Below are 23,850 nucleotides of genomic sequence, written 5' to 3'. Positions count from 1 at the left end.
GCCTGCTGTGCACAATCAAAACTGGCTATATTTTATAAGTTCATTGTCATCAATGTAATAAATAAGACTATTTTTTGAAAAAGAATCAGATGTCATTAGTTATATTCTGAAATTTTAGAAAGAAAGATATGGAGAATATAAATAACTTGTAGGAATAACTTGTAGGAATAACTTGTAGGAAATCATTCAAAAGAACAAAATCTGATGAGGATGAGTATAATTTTTGTGACTTTATGTCTGAATTAAAAAAAAAAAAAAAAAATCCCCCAAAAAAAAAAAAAGAACAAAATCTCAATTTCCTAAAATCACATAAGACAGTGAACATATAAGAATACACCCAAATACACACACATGTACCCACACAGGTTTAAAAAAGGAATTAGAAATTAGTAATGAAAAGAGTCTTGCATTTTATTTGATGTTTTTAAAATGTATCTCCATTACTTCTATTCATGTCAAACGGGATAAAGTGGCATAAAAGACCTAAAATAGTAACAGTAAAATTTTTAAAATAAAGGAAGTTGAGAAGAAAAATGAAAGGAAGTAAGAAGAGAAGGAAAAGGAAATGAGAAAAAGAGGAGGAAGGAAGGGAGAAATGAGAGAGAGAGAGATAAAGGAAAAAGAAAGCTTGGTTAAATTTCATTAGTAATTTTAAAAGGCAAAGGAATCTCCTTGCCTATAGTTTAATATTTGGAACACATCAGAACTCCATGAAGGTGGTGAGAAGGGTTTTATAAGCAAACATAGGAGATATTAATCTATAGTTGGTTACTAACAAGAGGAAAAATAACATAAATAACTGCTTTCATCCAGTACCCAGGGCCCCTACTTGTGAATATCTTACTATTTTTATTTCTCCTTCCCCCCTCCCTCTCTTCCTCCTTCCCTTCCACTCTCTCCTGCTTCTCTTTGTCTCTCTCTCTCTCCTGTGTGTATATGTGTATAGTATTTTTATTGCAGTCTTACTTAATCGAATATACGTTGTAGATAGGATTCCCTATAAACCCTAAAAACTTTAGTGTGACTTTTCTAAGTTAAAAGGATACTCTCTATAAAACCTGAGTACAACTATCTAAGTCAGTAAATTAACACTGAAGACAATACCACCATCTAGACTACCATTTAACACACAAATTCCATTCAGATTTTGACAATGGTCCCAATAATTCCCTCTTCAGATATCTTTTCCTTCTGGTCTAGGATCCAATCCAAGAATATATGTTGTATTTTTTGGTCATATCCCTTTAGTCTCCTTCGATCTGGAACTGCTCCTAAATCTTACCTTTACTTTTGTGAACTTCATACATTTTAAGAGTATGACCAGTTAGTTTATAGAATGCCTCTCAGTTTTAGCTTATTTGACATTTCTTTATGATTAGTTCCAGATTCTGAATTTTATGAGGTATATTACAAAAATGATGTCAATTGTTCCATTACCAGTGACGCTTTAGTTAAGATGATGGCTTCAACCACAACTGCAAAGTTACCATTTTCCCCTTTGTAATTAATAAGTATTTGGGGAGGTGCTATTTCAAGACTCTGAAATTATTCTATTCTCCAAATTTTCACTGTCTAGTTAGCACCCATCGACAATTCTTATCTAAATCAATTATTGTTATGTTGGTTGTCTGTCAAATGGTGATTTTCTAATTCACCATTCATCTACATTTATTAGTTGGCATTCTATTGTAAGGAAGAACTTTCCCTTCTCCCCATTTGTTTAATTAATATTTATTTTTTATGTCAGTAGGGACTCAACGGTTTCTATTTTATTCCATAGGTAATAATCTGTTATTATCAGTATTTATTTTGATGCTCAAATTGTCCTACATTTGCTTAGTGAAGATTCTTTAGGCCAGCTCCTCAATTTTTTTTCTTTCTTTTTTTTGACACAACCCATCATCTTGTGAGTACTGGTTTGTAAAATAGGGTTGCGTGCAGACTCATCCTGGACTTTTACTGCCCCACCCCTGTTACCAATCATTACTCCAAGAACTCTGGTGTCTTGGAGTAGAGAGTCATATTTAAGATCCGGGTGCTTGGTGAAAACATTGCTTCTGCATGTCATTGCTTCTTGGCCCTCTCAAAAGACAAAGCTAGGAAATATGTGTATGGATAAGCACACACACATACAGACATTTATCTACATCAGTATTTTTTCCTATTAAAAATCAAAAGTTCATGTTAATGCCTCCAAGCCCAACTCAACACCGCAGATGTCAATCTGCCTTCACTACTTCCATATTTGTAAATCTCTTCCCTAACGGTGAGAAGTCAATGCCCATTATCATTAGTATAATTATTTGCTAGCACATTCCCTGTGTAAACAACGTCTGACTCTATTACCTGATCCCTCACCCCAATGAGTCCTCAGACCCACTGATGATCATGACACCTCTTGAACCCTGAATTCTCTTTGTTCCTGGCTCATCAGACCTTACTTCTAAAGAATGGAAGGAAAAGGAAAGAGAAAGGAGGAAAGAGATCAGAAGGGAAGAAGAAAAGAGAACAAAACCAATTAATATTTCTTTTAAAGAAAAGAAAGAAGAAAAGAAGATAAGAAAGAGGAAGAATGACAGCAAAAGCTTTCACTTGGATAACAACATCCAGGACTCTTCCATCTTTTAAATACTATTTGAAAATTTAGAGTTTAGCTTCAATGTGCTAGTGAGTTTGTTTCACACATAGATAAAGCCCCAACCAAATCAGGCAGCAAAAATTCTATCCCCAAGAAATGCAAATCTAAAGTCTATATAGAAAAAAATTATTTCAGTATATATTTTCTTATTAATTGTTGACCTAGAATTTATACAATCTAAGGGTAAAGGAGTCTTAAGTCTCTAAAATGTCTTATATTTTAAGATCAGGAGTAGTTACTTTTTCCCCCTTTTACAGGTGAAATCATCTGTTCTAAACCAAAAGTTCTTTGTCAAACGTAACTACTTTCACAAAACTGTCCCAATACTCCAAGAAATGTTTAGATGCTGCTTTTAAATGAGCATCCAAATATAGTCGTTACCCCAAGGGAAGACATAAATTTAACTGCCTATATATGTCTGCTCCACTTGACTGTGAACTCCTTGATGGCAGGGATGTTCTTCTCATACATTTTTATATTGTAACACTAACAGAGGGCTTAGAAGAAAAAAAAAGGTGCTCAATAAATATCTACCCACAGAATGAATGAAGCAATTCTTCAGACCCCATTCTAGTTTCAGGGCAACTGTGAAATCAATCTGAAGTTAGAGGGAGTTCTCTACTGCTATAACATTAGCTTTAAATATCCTCGTGTCAGTTTCCTAATTTAGATTCAGCCTTGAATTGTTCACATTCTTATATTAATGCCCTCTCTGACCTTTTGTACACTATAAGAATCCTTATTCATCTTATATTTGCATGGGTTTTCTTTACTGACTCCCTAAATTAATAAGCTATACACTAGTCACCCCTGAACTTCATTTTATTTAGTCACCAAGGTCATCTGAACTACGCAAAATTCATTTCTCTAATAGAACAACAAACCAATTTAAACTTCCATCACTTTTTAAAATGATGAATATATTCCTTATTCATTTCCCAGGTCTTTCTGTAAGATAATAGAATGCACTGGGCTTCCAGTTTGAGAAGAATCTGCAGTTGTTTCGTATTCTATATCCAGTTGTACTGTGTGAAGAGCTTTGGTGTCTGTTATCTTTTTTAATCTTTAAAATGGCATATAAATTCAGTATTTTCATCTTCATTTTGAAGTTGAGATATATGAGTTTAGCTATTTTCAATGATTTATCCAAAATCACAGAGCCAGCAAGTGGCTGAATGGCTGCTCTACCTCAGTTCATCAATTCTATATCAAACGCCTTTCACTGTCCCACTCATTGTTTCTCCAGCTTTTTATTTTGAAATGTTTCAAACCTACTGAAAAGTTGAAAGATTAGTTCAATGATGATTGGTAAACTCTTCACCTAGATTCACCAGTTGTTTCCACTTGCTTTGTCCCTTGCTCTGTATCTGATTCTCTCTTTTTCTCATGCTCTCTGTAGATAGATACAGATAGATAGACACACACACACAGTTTTTTTTTTCTTTTGCTGAACCATTTGCAAGTAGTTGCATATACCATGATACTTGATGCTTAAATAATTCAGTGTGTATCTATGAAAAACAAGGACATTATATGCTGCTTGTATACATATCGCCTATACAATATTCTTGCCACAAATAACCTGAATCAAACAATGAGGAAACTATTATATGCTGCTTGTATACATATCGCCTATACAATATTCTTGCCACAAATAACCTGAATCAAACAATGAGGAAACTATCAGACAAAGCCAGATTGAGAAGCGTTCTATACAACATTATAGTTGGAATCTTCAAAAATATTAATATCAAAAGACACCAAAAAAGGAGGGAAGGACTATTTCAGATGAAGGGAGATCAAAGTACCATGAAAACAAAATACAGTGCATGAGTCTTAATTGGATCCTATGCTGAAAAAATAAAAGAAAAATAGCTATGAAAAAATAAAAGAAAAATAGCTATGAATAAAAATAGCTTAATTGGATCCTATGCTGAAAAAATAAAATAGAAATAGCTGTGAATTTTGAGGACAGTTGAGAAAATGTGAATATGGGTGGCATATTAGATGATACTATTCCATTATTCACTCCATTGTTTTTCAGAACAAAAAGTAAGTGTCTCTAAAGCACTGCTTTCTATAAAATGTATGTGTACATATTCAGATCCACAAGAATTGTATGTTTGTTTTCTCTAATATACATACACACATATACAGAGCCACAAAAATTGTGGTTTTATTCTTTTTGTGTACATAGTATGTAAATGTCTATTTTATGTCTATTCATGATGCATCAAAGTTGTAGATAGAGCTGTGGAAAGAAAATGATGTATATAAACTGTTTTAACGGAAACGGTATGCCTAATAAAAAAAACCGAGAACAATTTAATTTCCCAAACTTTGTCTTATGTTCAGATCTTTAACTAGTCATTACTAATATTAGCAATTTATGTAAGACAATTAGTTATTTCCTTTCCCATAGTGGGAAAATAGTTAATTGCTTCTCTTGCAATATACAAGGCTTTTTTCCGTCAGCTGTTCAGTCATATATCAAGTAAGCCTTTGAAAGGATCAGTGAGGTATGAGTTAATTGAGACTGTTAAACATATCAAATTTATTTTGTCATAGCATTTTAGGTACATATATTTTAATTATATAAAATATTTTACAATGTAAAGATGAAAGGCTATATGAGAGAGAGAGAGAGAGACAGACATAAATGACCATGAAGACCAAGAAGGGGAGAAACCACAAAGAACAGCAAAAAAGCAGATCACCATGACAAATCTTTAGGACTGACAAGAACCTGTTCAGGTATAAAACAATTTCCTTTATTATCTAGTCACAGTGGGGAATATTATGAAATTCAGATATAAGTTGGAAGGTCTACAAAAGTTCAAGTAGGAGTATACTGTGAATGTTGGTTAATTACAGTTATAAAGGCTAGATTGAAACAGTGAATATTAATTTATGTATTTAAAACAACAAATAGAAATGAGCAATTTGGAGTTTTTTAAGGTTTTTAAAATAACAGTTACTGCTTAAAAGTTAACATGTGCATAATAGGAAACCAAAGAACACAAGAAGCACAAAACAAAGTCATCCATCATCACAAGCAGTTTACCATTTGATGTGTCCTTCTAGGTCTCGTTTGTGTATTTAAACACAACTAAGCATCCAGTTTTATGTAATTAAGATCATACAGTTATATATCATGCTTTTTCACACATCATGAATATTTACCATTTCAAAGTCCCAAAGCTATGAGTATTTTGGTAACCAAGAATACACTACACCAACTCAGTCTGAAAGGGAAAAAAAAAAATGGAATCCTTTCTTGGAGACAAAAATTTCAGGAAAGACAAAAATGGAAACAGGCCTCCAGATAAAGATAATGGCAGAGTTATGATTAAAATACTACATTCCCTTAACGCTCAGTTAAAAATGAGACATAAAGCAACAGAGTACACAAAAGTATAATGCTTTTAAGAGGATTCATTATCCGATCTAAACTATTAAAGCATTAGCAAGGAGGTATGTTTCCACTGAATTACTTAACAATGTATTCCTACAGTACAGCTAAGAGATGCACACACATTCATGGTTATCATCAAAGTAAAAATAAGAACACATCCACATACATCCCTCCCTTTTATGCTTCCTTCTGCCCCTCTGCTGCCAACCTAATGAACAAGTCCTGACGTACATTTCTCAGAGATGGTTTAACAATTCCATGTCCAAGATGCTGCTTTTTTATCAATTATAACAAAGATATTTACAAATTGGTTAATTCACTAGCTCTACTTTTTATCATACGTTGTCACCTCAGGACATCTAAAAAGCCTAGATGTTGCAAAATAATGAATGAACCTTGTCCATAATAAACATGGGTACTTTACAAAAATGCACATTTAGACCTATGGTTATAATCTAAAACTGTCTTCTAGATATGGAGATATTAGCTGAGAGCCCTTCCCTTCACCCTTCTTCTTACCCCTCCTTAACATTTCAGCAACTAAGTACAGGACTACATCTAGCTTCTAGAGGTGGATGAACTTAGACGCTCCCAGAAGACACAGCCCCTTCCTAAAAACTAACAAAACGGCATTTATTAAGGGATTATTTTACTACCGCTACTTTTAATATACTTTGGGCATTAGGACGCTTATTCTTTAATACACAGCAATATTAACTAAAATGCACAAACAAAACGCTCGTTAGACAGTCTGAGCTGTCTAAAGACTCATGGGCACAGAACCCTTCTCTCTGCACTTCCTTCCCTGTCCGCTCCCCTCCCCACCACCCAGTGAACAGTCAGCTCACTCTCCAAGACTCAAGTTTAACAATTTCCACTCCCCAAATACAACCATTCCTATGAATTAACAGAAAAAAAATACTTAAAAGGTGTTAAACTCTCTACTTGCAACATATGTTGTGCACTTTTACACATCTAGAAAGACTAGATGTTTCAAATACGGATTAAAGTTTGTCCACTATATATACATGTAGTAACAGTGAATAAACTGCACACAAAGGCTATAATCGCAAAGCGTCTCCTAAACAGGAACACCGCGGCCTAGAACCCTTCCCCTTCTCATCTCTATCACCCAGTGGAAAAGAGTAACAAGCACCTGTAATGCTTAGAGGGGATTTTAACAGTTTCACTTCCTCCAGTTGTTTTCAGAAGTCTTTCCTGTGAATTTTAACACAAAGTGTACACAATGTATTTATCGGCTATTTTTGTCATACACCCGCAACCTCTTTTAACATCTAGAAGACTAGATGTTGTAAATTTGGACGTTTGTCCTTTATGTACACTATGTAAACAGCGAAGTAAAACAAAACGCAGAGGCATACCAGACAACGGTTAGTCTTGGTAAAAGCCCTTTGCACTTTCTTCTTTCTTCCTGAACCACCACAAATAATGTGTACTGCTCAGAGAGGGGGTTTGATCATTTTGATCATTCCATTTCTAAAAGACCATATTTCATATGAATTTTAACAAAAGGGTATACCTACAAAATGGTATTTCACTACCTCTACTTTTAACATACTTTGTGCACTTCTAAACATCTAGAAAGACTAGATGTTTCAAATAAGGACTTAAGTTTGTCCAGTATATACACAGTAGTGTTGAATAATCTACACACATGTAACAATGGTTATATCTGAAAGTGTCTTCTACATAGGAACATTCTAGTCTAGAACCCTTCATTTCTCCCAGTACCTCCTTTCCACCATCCATCCAACAGTGGGCAAGTATAGGCACATGTGTCACTTAGATGTGATTTACAATTTCACTTCCAAAGGTCCTTTTCAGAAGATGGCCTTTCAAAGAATTTTAACACAAAGTGTACAAAATGTGTTAGTTTACTAACTCTACTCTTGTCATACTTTGGCGACCTCTTTAGTATCTAGAGACTAGATATTATAAAATTGGGACCCATTTGTCCAGTATATACATAATATATAAAGTTAAACAAAATGCATGTAACATATAGAGCAATGGATAAGCTGAAGTGTTCTAGTACACACTAGCAAAACACCTTTTGCAATCTTCCCTCCCACCTCCCTCAACCCAATGAACAAGCACAGAGTATACTGTTCAGAGAGAAGGTTTAACAATTCCATTTCCAAAGACAGTTATTTCCCATCAGTTTTTAAAAGCTATTTAGAAGAAGCGTTATTCTACTGCTTCTACTTTTAAATACATCAAGCACTTCTAAACATCTAGAAAGACTAGATATTTCATATAAGAACTTACTTGTCCACTATGTACACAGCACTGTTAAATACAACTGCACGCATGTAACAATGGTTATAATCTGAGGTATCTTCTAAATATGACCATTTTGGCCTGACCCATTCCCTCCCTCACTTTCTTCTCTCCACCGCCAATCCAGTGGACAAGTTCAAGCATGTGTAATGCTTAGAGGTGGCTGAACAAATTCATATCCAAAAGTCATTTACAGAAAACAAGCTTTCCTATGAATTTCAACACAAAGTGTACAAAATGTGCTAATTTTACTAACTACTTCGTCATATACTGGCAACCTCTTTAACATCTAGAGACTAGATGTTGCAAAATTAGGACTCATTTGTCCATTATATACACTATATACACTGCAAAGTGAAACAAAATGCACGAAAGTAAAAAAGACAATGGTTAATCTTGCCTCACTGTAAACACACTGGCACAGAGCTCTTTGCATTTCCCGACCTTGAAGCAGTGCACAAACACTGGTGCGTACTGTTCAGACACGTGGCTTGGCCAACCAGCCCCATCCCAAAACATTTCATATGAGTTTTAACAAAAAGATATTTACAGAATGTCTTTTTACTTACCTCTACTTTGAACATATATCAAGCACTTCAGAACACCTAGAAAGCCTAGATATTTCAAAAAAGTACTTACTGTCAACTATATATACAGCAGTGAGGGGTACAAGGCACACACGAAACAATGGTTCTAATATGGAAATGTCTTCTAAGTGTGACCAGTCAGGCATAAAACCTCCTTTTCTTCCCCCCTCAGCGGCTTCCATTCCAAGATGCAGCTCTCATCCTGTTATTTCTCAGTCAGACTTAGCTGGTTATCTATACTTTCCCCAATTTCCTTCTTGCTAACACAAACCTGATTTTGTGCACGTATCAGGTGGCCTCTTCTTTGGGGGAATCTGGGAATCACAATTCATCTAGGAATTGGCAATTCCATTCCCATATCACTGATCATTTTCTGAATAGATTTATGGAAGGATTTTAGCCATTGACACAGGAGCAAGGGTCTACTGGGTAAAATTACAAGGCAAAGTTCTTAATAAAGAAAGCTTTAGCCCCTACCTTTGGACACTGTTGACTGTGAATGTGATGCTTGAAATTAATTCAGCCATATAGAAATAAAGAGGGGAAAAAACTGCAGAGAAGTGGAGTTGAAGGCATGCTTTCACCGTATGATTCAGTTCACTATCCCTGAACCCACCTTATCTCTACACCTTCTTGTTACGTGAACTAAGAAATGTCCTAGTTTTTCTTTCAGTCAGGCCTTCCTCTATTACTTGAAACATAAACACATTATTCTGTTCAGATTTCCTGATGATGTCCCTAATTACCCACCTGAGAAAATTCACAATGTTTGGTATAGAATCCAAAGCATCTTAAATCATCACAGTCTAGCTCTAGTCTAACTGTTTTCACACAATTACTTTCCACTTAGCCTGCTATCCAGAGAACATTTAGAAATTTGGAGTTATAGGCCCTTTCCCTTCTCCAAAGAAGACAGAGAGATGGCCAAAAAGCACATGAAAAGATGCTCAACATCACTAATTATTAGAGAAATGCAAGTCAAAACTACAATGAGTTACCACCTCACACTGGTCAGAATGGCCATCATCAAAAAGTCTACAGATAATAAACTCTGGAGAGGGTGTAGAGAAAAAGGAACCCTCCTACACTGTTGGTGGGAATGTAAATTGTACAGCCACTATGGAGAACAGTATGGAGGTTCCTTGAAAAAATAAAAATAGAGCTACCATATGATCCAGCAATCCCACTCCTGAACATATAGCCAGAGAAAACCATAATTCAAAGAGATAAATGGACACTAACGTTCACTGCAGCACTGTTTACAATAGCCAGGACATGGAAGCAATCTAAATGTTTCTGTGTCTTTTGTATTGCAACCGGGTATAACAATACCTGTCCCTCCACTTTGCTCTCTCCAAATTAATTCAAAATATGACTCATTCTTCCATCCTCATTTCAATGCTATCTCCAATGCCAAGGCTTATCTGACCCTTAGAATTAGAACCAAACATTTCTTGTTTATTATTATTTTTTTTAATCTCCAAAACAAGTTACTCATGTTTTAGCTTAGTAATCACATCATGATTGCATCTTGCAACTCCCCCAATTAGGCCACTGGAGTAGAAATTCTTTTTGTTTAGTGGGAGAGGCTTTGGTTGAGCCTGAAGAAAATTCAGGAAGTTACTGATAAATTATTGACGTTTATATCTATTTATCTTTGTAAAATGTGCAAATTAATTTTAAGTTGAAGGAGAGAATACAATTGAATATAAGAGCCTCACGAAATGAAGAAACTGCTAAGGTTTATAAAAGGATGTCATGGATTTGGTTTTTATTGTTGGCCTGGCAGGGAGGGGTTAGATAGGCAGAAGCTGAAGGGAGTGATGCAGGAGGAAGCGTGTGAAACTGGGTCAAAGCAGATTTTAGTGGAAGATGACGTCGAATAGCATCTTCACAGCAGAGCCTGGATGACGGACATGGCACAAGCCCTTGGTTTCATGTGGGAGAGCAACCACAGGACTAACAGGATTAAACTCAACGCTTCAGATTCTCTGGGGCCTGCCATAAGTATTTTATCAGAGCCCTTTTCAAAAGGTCTAAGAGTTCAGGAGTATTGTAAGTACAGTGGGAATTTGAGCATTTATGTTAATGTGACCTTAGATGTGCCCAAAAGCAATATGATTTTTGACATCTGAGGCACATCAATATTCCATCGCATCTATAACAATACCTTATACCTAGTAGGTGTGCAAGAACTATTTGCTTGATTGAACCAAATACATTTGTCTAATTCTTTGATTAACCATGACCAGTGAATACATCCTTTTTGGTCATTACCCAGGAGACAGAACGACCCTGAGCTGGGAAATAGTTTATTAACTTCAAAATAATTTTACAAAATAAATACAACTATATAACACTTAATAAAAGAACTGAGAGCTTTCTTTTTTTCCAGCAGCAAAATGTATAAAAGATAGAAGTAGCAAGGGCATTCAAAATCTCCAATTTGTAGAATTTTTTTAAATTACCATACCGCAAATGCAAATTTGTGCCTGCAACACTTTGCCGTCAAAAGAAATTGATCTCTGTGTGAATGATAATACTTAAGCTCATGGCCTTTCTGAGGAAATGCACCTGCAGCAGGATGACAAACGAGGGGAGGTCGATTATTTGGCACATGGGCAGTATGGTTACAGGAACCTGTTTTGAAATAGAAGGAGCACAGTCTCCTGAATAGTAAAACTGATTAAATTCATATTTTTCAGGATCTCTCAATTCCCTCTCATATATTGCATGAACTTATTTTATCCATATGGTCCCCTTGGTAATTTCAGAGAGGCATCATGAGGGTTTGTAGATTATTTACAGATTCAAATGTGAAAGCACCGTAGCTTTCTGGCAACCACCTCCCTCTGATTGCACTTTGTATGAGATGACACATGATTCAGCTTGTTGCTCTCCAGGGGATGATGAAGGAGCAGAGGCTAAATCAATTACAAAGAGCTGTTTCCAAACTCAGGATAAATGGTCTTTGTCATAGGCATCTTCCTAGACATTCTTGCTTTTGTGACTCTATTTTCCTCCTGAATGATAACAAAAATATGTCCTGAAAAACCTATCTTATCTACTTCAAGTTTTCGCATACAGGTACTACATCTTCAATCTCAGATTTACTTTTTACTTTATTATCATCCATAATTGTGTTGAGTACTTTGCTGTGAAGTACATAGTGCTATATAGTAACAGTAACATAATTGATAATCCCAAATTTGTGATGGAATAGTTGCTCTTATCTCAATTGTCTGCCATCCTTTATGAAAATTCATATAAAAATATTCCTTCTCATCTTGTCTATTCCATAAATGAATATGTGAAAATTTAAAAGTACTTTATCATTCTAAATTATGACTATCTCCTAATGAATAAAATGGCATAAATTTTGTCTTATTTTAGGGCCATATAATTTCATGTTTGAAACCTTCCCTTATTTTTCTTTTATGATTATTTAAGTTAATTTATGGTATTAAGCCACGGAAAAATTTTTGCTAATGTGGAAATTGACAAATGTTTGGAAATTCTTAACTGTAAAGTATAAAAATACAAATATGAGCCTATACTACATACACATATAGAAAAATAGAGAAATAGGAAAATATGTAAAAGAGAAAATGCTGAAAGATGGACAGTGTGTTGGAGTTATGGTATGTTTCTTCATCTAAATCTCCTCTTCGAAATTTTCTTGTGTAAATAGACATGGAAAATATGAATAATCTCCTACTTGTTGGAGGGTTAACAGAGGTATCTTTGGATGTTGAATTTACAAATAGATTTATTTTATTCATCTTGTTTATACACATTTCCTACACTTATGACAGTGAAGTTGCATTACCTTTATTATTAGAAAAAAATTGTTTTAAAACAGAATATATGGAAAATTTACTTTTAGATAGAAACTATTCATAGATCTCATTCTGATTTATCTTTAGATTTTTTTCTCTTATTATCAAAATAAATGGATAGATATCAAGTGCCTATATATTGTAATATAGTTTCAGTCAATTTACTATCTAAAATGTCCATGAAAGCAAAAATTTTTAAGAAGGAGAATATACACTTAATATATTCTGGGCTTAAACTCAGGCTTTTATTAGGCCTCTTGTGATTTATTGGGACACTGAATTTGAAATAAGTTTTGACAAGAGCTAATTCTCTTGCCTGGGTTAAGTAGACATTAAAAAAAAATCTATATAGGTAGTTTTTAAATTTTTACAATGATGTACAGAAGTTCTCATTTCTCTAGGTTAAAATGCAAAATATCTACCATTTTTCTTATTCATATTTATTTGTAAACTATAAAATAAATTCATTCTGGATGAATCCCCTGGGCTATATACATCTAACTACACATCTGTGGGATGTAACAAATGAATTTCTGAAATTTTTGTGTAAGGCATTTTTCTTAAATCTGAGTATTTTGTAAAGGCACTAGGGAAGCAAGATAGGTAAGAAATAGATTCTAAAGTAAAAAATCCTCTGGTAAAGCAAATACTTTTTAATTAATCTGCTTTACAAACATGAATGTTCATATACTTTATATTATCAACACAGGGTACATGTGGATCTCTACTGCTGCACAAACTATACTATTTATTATAGGACCTATTGATATGCAATGTTTATAACACTAATAACAATAAAATTGCTGAGGTATGTTTTTTAGTAGAAATAATGTTAGATTTTACTGCAAAGCAAGCTTCTATATATAAATTAGTTTTAATGAGAGTTTAGTCCCCAGATATACATTATTACACATAATGTTTCATGTAAATAATATACAAGTTAAAATATAGTATATTACATACTACTTAAAAAAAAGTAGTAATTATTTCATAACTCCTGATACAATGCATTTTTTAAAAATTATACTAATTTAAATGTATAATAGAAATTGTACATTTAAAATATGTACTAATTTGATATATTTATTGAAATAGAAGCAAGGTTTAATCTCATGTAATAGCTTTAAACTATAAAAGAAATAAAATTATAAGTTCATAGAGAGAATTTAGCTCAAATTCAATATTTCTATTTGCATTTGCAACTCACATAGGACTTACTTTCCATGAAGTTTTAATAATATATTAACCTTGCTTTCCCTTAAAAACAAGTAGCATGTAGAGATAGAAAGGTAGTTCAAAGGAGGATAACAGAATTAGGTTAAAGCATAAAAGAAGGCTTTTCTCTTGTTCAAGATATGTCAGAAAAAATTTTAAAGTGGATCAAGCTTTGATATCATAAAATGTAAATCCATCTAGGAAAAAGACTTTGACTCTCAGTTCATGATGCTTAACTTCATGCAAGCCTTCCCAACTCTGGTTACTGAGACTTAGCAAACCAAACATGAAAATCTTTGTTGATTCAATTGTTCACCCGTTCATACACAATAAATGAGTGTCTACTTCTATGGCAGAGATTGTTCTAGGTGCTAAGATATAAAAATAAGACAACTCACAGACAAAGAGAACAGACTTGTGGTTGCCAAGGGGGAGAGGGGGTGGGGGAGGGATGAATTAGGAGTTTGGGATTAGCAGATGCAAACTATTATATATGGAACAAATAAACAACAAGGTTCTGCTATATAGCACAGGAAACTATATTCAATATCCTGTGAAAAATTACAATGGAAAAGAATATGAAAAAGAATGTATATATATGTATGACCGAAATACTGTGCTGTACAGGAGAAATTAACACAGCATCGTAAATAAACTATACTTCAATGAAATACACTTAAAAAATAATAAGACATAGTTCTTATATTTAAAGAGTTTATCAAATTGTGAAATGATAATGAGTTAATCAGGTACATTTATAGATTGTACTATGTACCATGACTGAGGCAAGAATATCCTAGTGTGGGAGCACAGATGAGCAACTGCTAGGTCAGTCTGAGTGGGATGATTGCTTGAGTCAAGTCTTAAAGTGCTCCTCAGAGTTCGCGAGATGGAAAACGTCAATGGGGTGAAGAGGACATCGAACTGCACTTTGAGAAGAGATGACAGCTGCATGTGTAAAGGCATGCAGGTATGAGAAAGTATGTACTCAGGTCAGTAGGATGAGTCTCATAGGAAAAAATGCATCTCTAATTTTTTAAGCCAGACATAGTTTTAAAATAAACAATGCAGGATTTCTCATGCTGTTATAGTTATATTACTTTCAATTGCATGGATGTATCTCCCTTCTGAAGAGGATTAATGACAATAACTAAAATATTTAAGGCAGTAATACTCTACTACAGTTTAATAACATTTAGAATGGAAAATATATTAACAATTAGTATACAGTGTGTGCATCAGGAAAGGATGCACTGATTTTACTTTAGAGTAAGATAAATATTATATTTTAGTAACATATTCTAGCAATGAAATCCATAGGAGTCATGGAAAAGACAGATGTCATCATTCAAAGCAATTCTATTACTGCACTTAATCTGTGACAGTGTGTTCTGCTCACAGTGAATATGAACTCTTTATAATGGTATATAATTAGATAAACAAAAGAATGGACAGCAGAAAATATTGAGGCAGTGCCAGCCTACTAGTTCTGGGTTTAATTAAATTAGGTTGACACTATATCAATGTTAGCTCCAAAACACTGACTGTAATTTCAGAGATACATAAATCTGTCTCAGTTACATACAGCAAATTCTAAGGTACTCTCTTTTTATAAATTGTTATAGTCACAAAATTAAACAACTGAATTTTAACTCCCTTCAACTAGTACAGAAGCAACTGTAAGGGAATAGAATCAGGGATATTGCATAGTTATTCTGAAAGAGTATCACACAATGCATTTAATTATAAGGAAACGGAGAGATTAAGCAACTTGCTCACACTCAGGATTTACAAAATTAAGGAATATTCAGTAGGTGCCTAGTCTGGGCCAGACCTCACGTCAGACTCCAGGTTTCCTAACTCCTTGTTATAACATGGGACATTTAAATGTCATAATTACTTAATTAAATACAAAGGTGATTATCTCATTTTATATTAAATAACTTCCTACACTAGTAAAACGACTATACTCATGTCAAAATTCTGATTCCTATAAAAACATTTAGATTACAACAAAGAATTCAAGTATTCTGGTAAATAATTTACTGATTCTTGTGTATTTTTTATCACAAGCAATTCCTTGAATGAAAAATGTTTTTATGTTGCAGTGCTGTAATGAATCTAACTAATCAAACTCCAAAGTGAGTAATGAGATAAAATGTGAAATACTTAATGAAAACTATGCTCTTTGAAGGAAAATCAATTTGTTCATAAAATTCATGGGTATGTTCATTGGAACAGATATAGTAAAAGAGCTGAAATGAAATATACTTGGTTTTCATAAAAAGATACCATTGAACAAGCATGATTGTAGCACAATAAAGGCCCAGCTATAATTTTATCCCACTGTCCTTCCAATATTTATTCAATAGAGTAGAAATCTGACCTGTATAAGAATTTGGCCAGGTCCCATGAATTTTCTGCTCAGATTTAGATAAAGTCATTTGAAGTAATGAAATAGCCTTGATGCAGAACTTAAAATTGTTCATTCTAAGATGTCAATCAACACTACCGCCTTCCTTCAAGGTAAGACTTGGTGTCCTACAGCCTGTTTAGTGACTGTGTGCTTTCAGGAGAGAAGGATATTGTGTCAGATTCTCATCTTTTTTTTTTTTTTTTTTAATATAAATGCTTTTTCCTAACATGCTAAGTCAGGGGCAGGGACACAGAAAAATATTATTTGCCTTTGACCTTCTTGGTAATTAGTTAAATGTACTGTTATCTCTTTGGAATAAGAAAGCAAAAAACTCTCCCAAAGGAATAAGATTCGTATTTATAGTGATGGGCTGTGGTTATCACTTGCCTCAGATTATATTTGATAGAGTTTCTTCTAGTTTTGGTTGTTTGCATCGTTTTAAAAACAGGAATCTTTTGAGAATCATGTTTAACTAACAGAAAACATGTTTGATATTTGCAAACGGTTTTTCAAGTTGTACATTACTGAGGCACCAAAATATGTGGAAAAGTCAGAAAAAAACTGTCAAGTTGCTGAAATATGTTACACGTTAGTAACGAATTATATACCTTCATGGAAATGTTGATCATTAAGCTCAACAAATGAGAGTCAGTAGTAAACTATCTTAAGTTTGGTCAATAATTACTTCTGTGTCTACGAGTCTGCAAAGTTAATAGAGCTCAGGTTAAGACTTAGTGATAGTATCAGGCAGTCCATTAGTATTTACTATTGACTTTTTTAATCCAAACCATAACCAATCAGGCCTCATTTGTTAGACTAACTTTTAAAGACATACACTTATAACTGAAATAGAATTAGTTCCTCGGAATCCAAATTTCATCCCAAGTAACAAAGTGGGATATGTTTATAAAATGTTAAAAAATAATTTCAAAATTCTTAAGTCACTTTTTGGGAGAAACAAACCACACAAGTATTTTCTTCTTCATTCTCTCTGAAATAAGTTAGAATCTTTTGCCCAAAATGATCTTTCACATGTAAAATGGACTGGAGTGGTAAGTTTCATATATAATGAATCATTTTTTTTCTGTATATTGACTTTTTAAAAAAAATTTTATTGGAGTATAGTTGATTTACAATGTTGTGTTAGGTTCAGGTGTACAGCAAAGTGAATCAGTTATACATATGATGAAATTAGAAATTATTTGTGGATGTCAGATGATAAAATTAGAAATTAACTATTTGTGGATGTCAGAATAAATCCACTAAAAATTATTTTAGGGGGGTAGTCTTAAATTAATTTCCAAATAAGGCTCTCCAATAGTTTTGAGTAGAAAAGATAATCCATATTTAAATGAGTGAGAAAAAAAAACAGGAATACATCAAGATTATAAAAAGCTAGGAATAAAAGTAAAGAGTAAAATATAGTAAAGCTATATTTTCTCTTTAATATAGCTTTAAATATATATTAAGCAAAAACAATTGTACATGTATCTTAGTTTTAACTAAAAGTAAGTTTGGGAACACTTCAAATTTCAAATACAGCTGCTTCTAGGAGGTAAAATATAGAAGCAGTATATGTAATAAGTCTACATTCTATTCTAAAAGTCTATGCTCTATCCTATTTTAAAAAAGAAAATACTTGTGGGTTGTGTTATCCTTTAAAGTGCAAAATGGAAAAAAAAAAAGTTTGGTTATTCATTAACTTTTTGAACTCCTCTAGATGCAAGGTTTGTGACCTAGAAATGAACTGCATATAGTTTTTCTTCTTTGAAAGAACTTACTTGTGCCCAGAAAGAAAGTTAAAATAAATTTTTAAAAATGTCTAACTTGAGTGATTGTTTTGGGAAAGAAGGTAGTCAATGTATCTGTGATAAACAGACACTATAACCAAAATTTTCTCAATGATTGAGAGCAATTGTATTGCTAGCATGAATTATTTTTTGAAAAGTACTTTCCTTTTCAAAGTAAAGGGCTGTATTTTTAAACAATATTTCTTGGTATAAATCATCTAAAAGTTAAAAGAAACTAAATGTATTTTCACTCAAAATCCCTATTTATGATTAGATGCTAAAATTAATAATGTATATTCTGAAAACTTGGGAAAGATTTTCATTCAATTGATGGAGACACAGCACAGAGCCCAAGTGAAATATTTTTAATTTATTTACATATAGTGTCACCTGTCTTTAAAATGGTAAAACTAATTAACAGTCATATTCTTCTACTATAACAGGGAGAAACTATGGAACATTTCCTCTTAGCTAACAGCTTCTTCAGGTGACGGAGCAGATAGATTCTTAATGCTAGACTGTGTTGGAAGTGTCAGAGCTTGGAAAAATCTTTTTATCTATATTAGTAGAATGATTAATATTCAAGAATATGGACTAGGAACAAAAACAAGTCATTTTTCATTATCATTTTGCCATCATGAATCTAATCATCAAATTGGTAATAGTAGGGAAAAGGTTACAAGAGCTCATTTGTATCACTGTGCTTGATAATATAAGATAACATAAATCTCCAATGGGGAGTAGGAGGGACAAATTTTTATTTATTTATTTATTTATTTATTTATTTATTTATTTATTTATTTATTTATTTTAACATCTTTATTGGAGCATAACTGCTTTACAATGGTGTGTTAGTTTCTGCTTTATAACAAAGTGAATCAGTTATACATATACATATATCCCCATATCTCCTCCCTCTTGCGTCTCCCTGGGAGAAATATTTAAAGTCCTCACATGAGGACAAAAGATGCAGAACTTAGTTAAGAAAGCCCAAATATGCAAATTAAAACATCAAAACACTTTAAACACCCATTTTTTTATGACCCTTTTCCAAATCAGAATAGGAGAGAGGCAGGGGATGGGCTTGGGGTGGAGGGAAGGGGGAGGGGGGGGGAGAGAGAGAGAGAGATTTCTCTATTTAGAATACAAAAAAGAGAACAGATGTTTCTGAGGTTTCATTCTTTATTCTTGAAACCCTCCCCTTGATTACTAACACCATCTTGATTTTAGTTTGTTTGTTTCTGATTATTTTTCCATCTCCATCTCAGGTTCCTCCTCCTAATCATACTGGACATGTAAATATAGTCAAGTATCCATTCATGGTGATCTGGTTATTCGTTTTACACACTGCAGATACCAATTTCTCTCCTGGATTCAACTATCTCCTGTCTGAAGATGCCTTCCCAGAATTGTTCTATCTTCTGACAGATTCCTCTCATGAACTAAACAGTGAGAATTTTCACAAGTACTCACTCTATCTTTTAAAAATGTTTAAAACTAAACTATCACCCACATTTTAGCTTTCCTCTGAGTTCCTTTTATTTGTCACATAATTAGCCCTATCACACTTAAAACTGTGCAATCATCTTTGTTTCTTCCTTTCAGGTAACACTGAATTAGTATCTAAGCTGGGTCAAAGCATCCTTCATATTCACCCTGTCCTCATTGTCTTTCAGTTTTTGTCATTACCATGTTGATACAATTACATAGTGAAACTCTCTCTCTGAAGCCTATGTCTCATGCAATTATTTCCATAAACAATACACAAATTTTGTTCCAACTATACTTTGTTGTGGTCAAGAATCATGTTCAAAAATTTATTTAACTCTGAGTTCTTTGACAATAGCAAGAATTTAATAAATACTGAATTAAAGGATTAAAACTGGTATAGTCATTGATCCTTGAATATTATATGCAAATTATCATGTAAATTCTTATTAAAAATGTAAATAGCTCCCCCCATTTGGATGTATATCTTATAAGTAATATCCGTTATATTTAAACCAAGCTTAAACTATTTTAGTCATCATGTAAATTCAGTTGCACAAGTCAGTGTATTTTGAACTTATGGAGGTGAAACTAGACAGTTTATAAAACACCATGAAGTTCGAAATTCTCCACTTTTCTAAACTTCCCAGTCCCTGATATATCCTCCTAACTAATTTTTTTCATAATTTACTAACTAGGAATTCTTTTTTAAAAACATGCTATACTCACACATATTTATAAACATAAATTACATACTATAACTTACATATAGATACAGCTATTTATCTGTCTACTTACCTACCATATACCAATTATTTCATTTATCCATGTACCTCTATAAACTCAGTTCTATTAATCTGTGTAATAATATTCATATATTTGTTGATTTTTTTCTATTTATACATATATAACCTGTACAAAATACTTGTTAGCCAGCATCTAGAGTTACCTCTGGTTTGAAATACTGATTTCACGAACTTACCCAATCATTTATTTTGATTATAGAAAACATACTTTCAATCTGTTAATTAACTATTTTTTTATCCTCTTTTTAACATCTCTGAGATACATTTAGAAGCTACACAAATTCTATAAATATGAGTGAAGATTAATGTTAAAAAGGTGGTCTAGCAATGTTCTCAGGGATTTGATACTGACCACATATATATTATATATATAAATTAAATTGTGTGAAAATACATTAAAAATGATAGATCATTTTAGGCTTAATACTATGAATCAAAGAAAATGTGTAAGAGGAGAGAGCCTAAGAAAAGGTTGAAAGAACATTACATTTTAAATGGCTAATCTTCTTCTCTCCTTTGTTCACCAATGGAGTTTAATCAATGTTTTCCTGAAACCTTCTGCCAAGGCTTGACAGTAAGCATATTCATCTCTGAATACAGGGTAAATGTATTATGGGAATGATTTAGCAGAAAAGAACATCTGCCCCCTTTTATACATGAATATCAAAACTGCAGATTGCAACTTCAAGAACTCACTTTTCCCAACTCTGTTAAAGAAGGAAATTTAAGTTATCTTTTAAACACTGACTGGCACATTCACTGAGAATCCTAGAGCATATTTTCCTTACCTAGACTGCCTGTGAATGAAATGAGGCTATATTATCAAGGTTTCAAAATTTGAACAATTTGTCTAAATTTCACTACAGAAAACCTCTTCTACAAAAAACTATTGGAAAGAGTTGATCATAGTACTCATCTTCAAAATGACATAGTCTAACACCTACATCAACGATAAAGTTGCAAGTTAGGTATTATGCAAAACAGAAAGAGTACTGGAGTATAATTATGAATGAAGCCTTTGTTCATATAAACAGAAGGCATTCTTTGGGGAAATATAAAAAGGTGTTTATCCATAAAAGTTTATTTTCCATTCAGTGCTTTAGCTTCCTATGAAGTTATCCAGTCTAGAAGAAACTTGAAGATTAATCTCTATAACTACAGTTGTTACTTCTTCCATAAACAGATAACCACAATGGAGAAGAAAAACAGATATAATGTTCATTAGAATTTTCTAAAATTTGTACTTTTATTTTTGGAGTACCCATACATACAATTACATGCATCTTTCCTTAGCACAGTATTAATGATTGGAAGAAAATATTCAGTCTCAGATATATCAACAAGAAAATCAAATATTTGTTGGACATACATAATGTAAATGTTTTGCTCTCTAATATACAATAAAACTTAGAACCATATAAATATAAAATGACTTATAACAGATTTTGGGTGTGTATTTTCATCTATCAAAGATGGCAAGTCTTAATCACTTGGGTGATAGAGAAGGAGCCATTGAATTTAGCTAGAAAGTAAATAAGTATGATACAAATTACATATAATATTTTTTCTTTTCTTACTATTGAACTAAAATAAGAAAATAGGTTTTAAGAAAATAAACAACTCTTCAAAGGCCATGTAAGTGATGAGTAGCAAAGCCAGGATTTTTTAAGTGTGGTTAACACCACAGAAAACTGATGCTCTTAGTAATTTTTTTTCTACCTTATGGTGTTGGTTGATTGGCACCACATAAAATTCCTTCTTACAATACAAGGTTACAGAAGCGAAGTACCTTTCAGAGCTTGGACTTTGTAACCCTGTATGAAACACCTGAGAAACCACTAATATATCTTTAAAAGACGGTTTTGGTCTCATAAACTCCACTGAAATGAATACGCAATATAGTACTTCTATCTACTTAATAAGCACTTTATATGGCACTCACTCTGCATCAGATACTATTCTAAGAACCTTATAAAAACAAGCTATTTAATTCACAATAACTCCGAGGTGGGTACTAAGCAAGGAGTCTGAGCCATGAATAAGCTGACTATCTTGCTTAAAGTCAATTCAACAGCTAAGAGGTGAAGTCAGGATTCGAACCCACCTCTGGAAACTCACCTTCAACGGCTGTATTCACAATCTCCAACTGTTTTCTAGTCCTGCTAAGCTTCAAGGCTCATTTATAGGAAAGCAAGATTTACACAAATAAATGGATGCTGTGGGGATGCATGGTACTACTTTATTGTTTCAGTTTGTCAGCTTAGCATTAAAAGCTGCTTGTTTTTGTTTAGCTTTTTACCTGCAATCAGAACATTCTGCCATCAGGTGGTACCTTTTCATGGCTCATGACCTGAATGTAGGTTTCTTTAGGTATGATTCATTGGCAGACTCACAAATAGAGCTTTTACTCATTTTTTCTTTAGAGCAAAGAAACATAAAAACTTGACTATATTAAAATAGCTTAATAAATATAAGAAACTATTAAAAATCACTAATCTAAATCTCATTTATGGTTAGGTAAAATCATTTTTAACTCACTTTTTTCCTCTTGGAATTATTAAAACCAAAACAAAACTAAACTTTCAAAGCTTCCGACTCAGTGAATCTAGTTAATTGTAATAAAAAAGGACCCCTGTGTTTTGCTTATCACTTGAGAAAAAAAAAAAACAAAACAGGAAATCTATTGGATAGTTTGTCCCTAACCTTTCTGATTCTGCACTTTTCTTTAACTACAACAACAAACACCTTTAAAACATTAATGATATATATTGTTCAAATGGCTTTGCATATTCAAGCTCACTTAATCTTCACAATAACCCCATGAGGTAGATATTGTTATTACCTCCCATTGTAAGGATGAGAAAACTGAAGCACAATTTCTAATGCTTTGCTATTGTTTTTACAAGAGCTAGTAAGTGACACAGCTGGGATTTGCTCCAGGTCATTCGCATCTCTAAGCTGTCTTGTCTCTCAGGGCGTGCAATCTATATACTAGGGATTCCTAGAGCTTCCATAGTGATTTTTTTTTGTTTGTTTTCAGGGCAAACTAGCAGGGATGGCAAGGGAGCAGGAGAAGGAAGCCACTGAATGATCACCAAATCTTCCTCTAACTTTCTTGATTAACCCAACCATTCGTTTACTTATGGATTCAACATCTCAATAAATAAACGTTTTGAGTATGTACACTATGCCAGGCAAAAGTAGAAAGTAAAAGATGGAACATGTGTACACACTGAGCATTTCTCTAGATGTATCAGTTTTTAAAAAACATAAGCTGTTGCTGTTTTCTGATAAGAAAGGAGAACCAACTGGGCACATTTTATTTGAGAAACATGTTGCTAATAACCTCACAGAA

The 23,850-nt window shown here is 33.2% G+C and overlaps 1 protein-coding gene across 6 annotated transcripts in view; it reads right to left on the bottom strand.

The window, feature by feature from the left end:
• Positions 1-23,850, bottom strand: part of CCSER1 (coiled-coil serine rich protein 1) — a 1,319,150-nt gene that overhangs the window by 393,712 nt on the left and 901,588 nt on the right. The gene's annotated exons all lie outside the window — the stretch shown is intronic.

The sequence above is a fragment of the Balaenoptera physalus genome (genome assembly GCF_965194825.1).
Source record: "Balaenoptera physalus genome assembly, chromosome: 5".
Lineage (NCBI taxonomy): Eukaryota > Metazoa > Chordata > Mammalia > Artiodactyla > Balaenopteridae > Balaenoptera > Balaenoptera physalus.
Note: the sequence above shows the minus strand (reverse complement) of the source record. Positions and strands in the feature narration are given on the sequence as shown.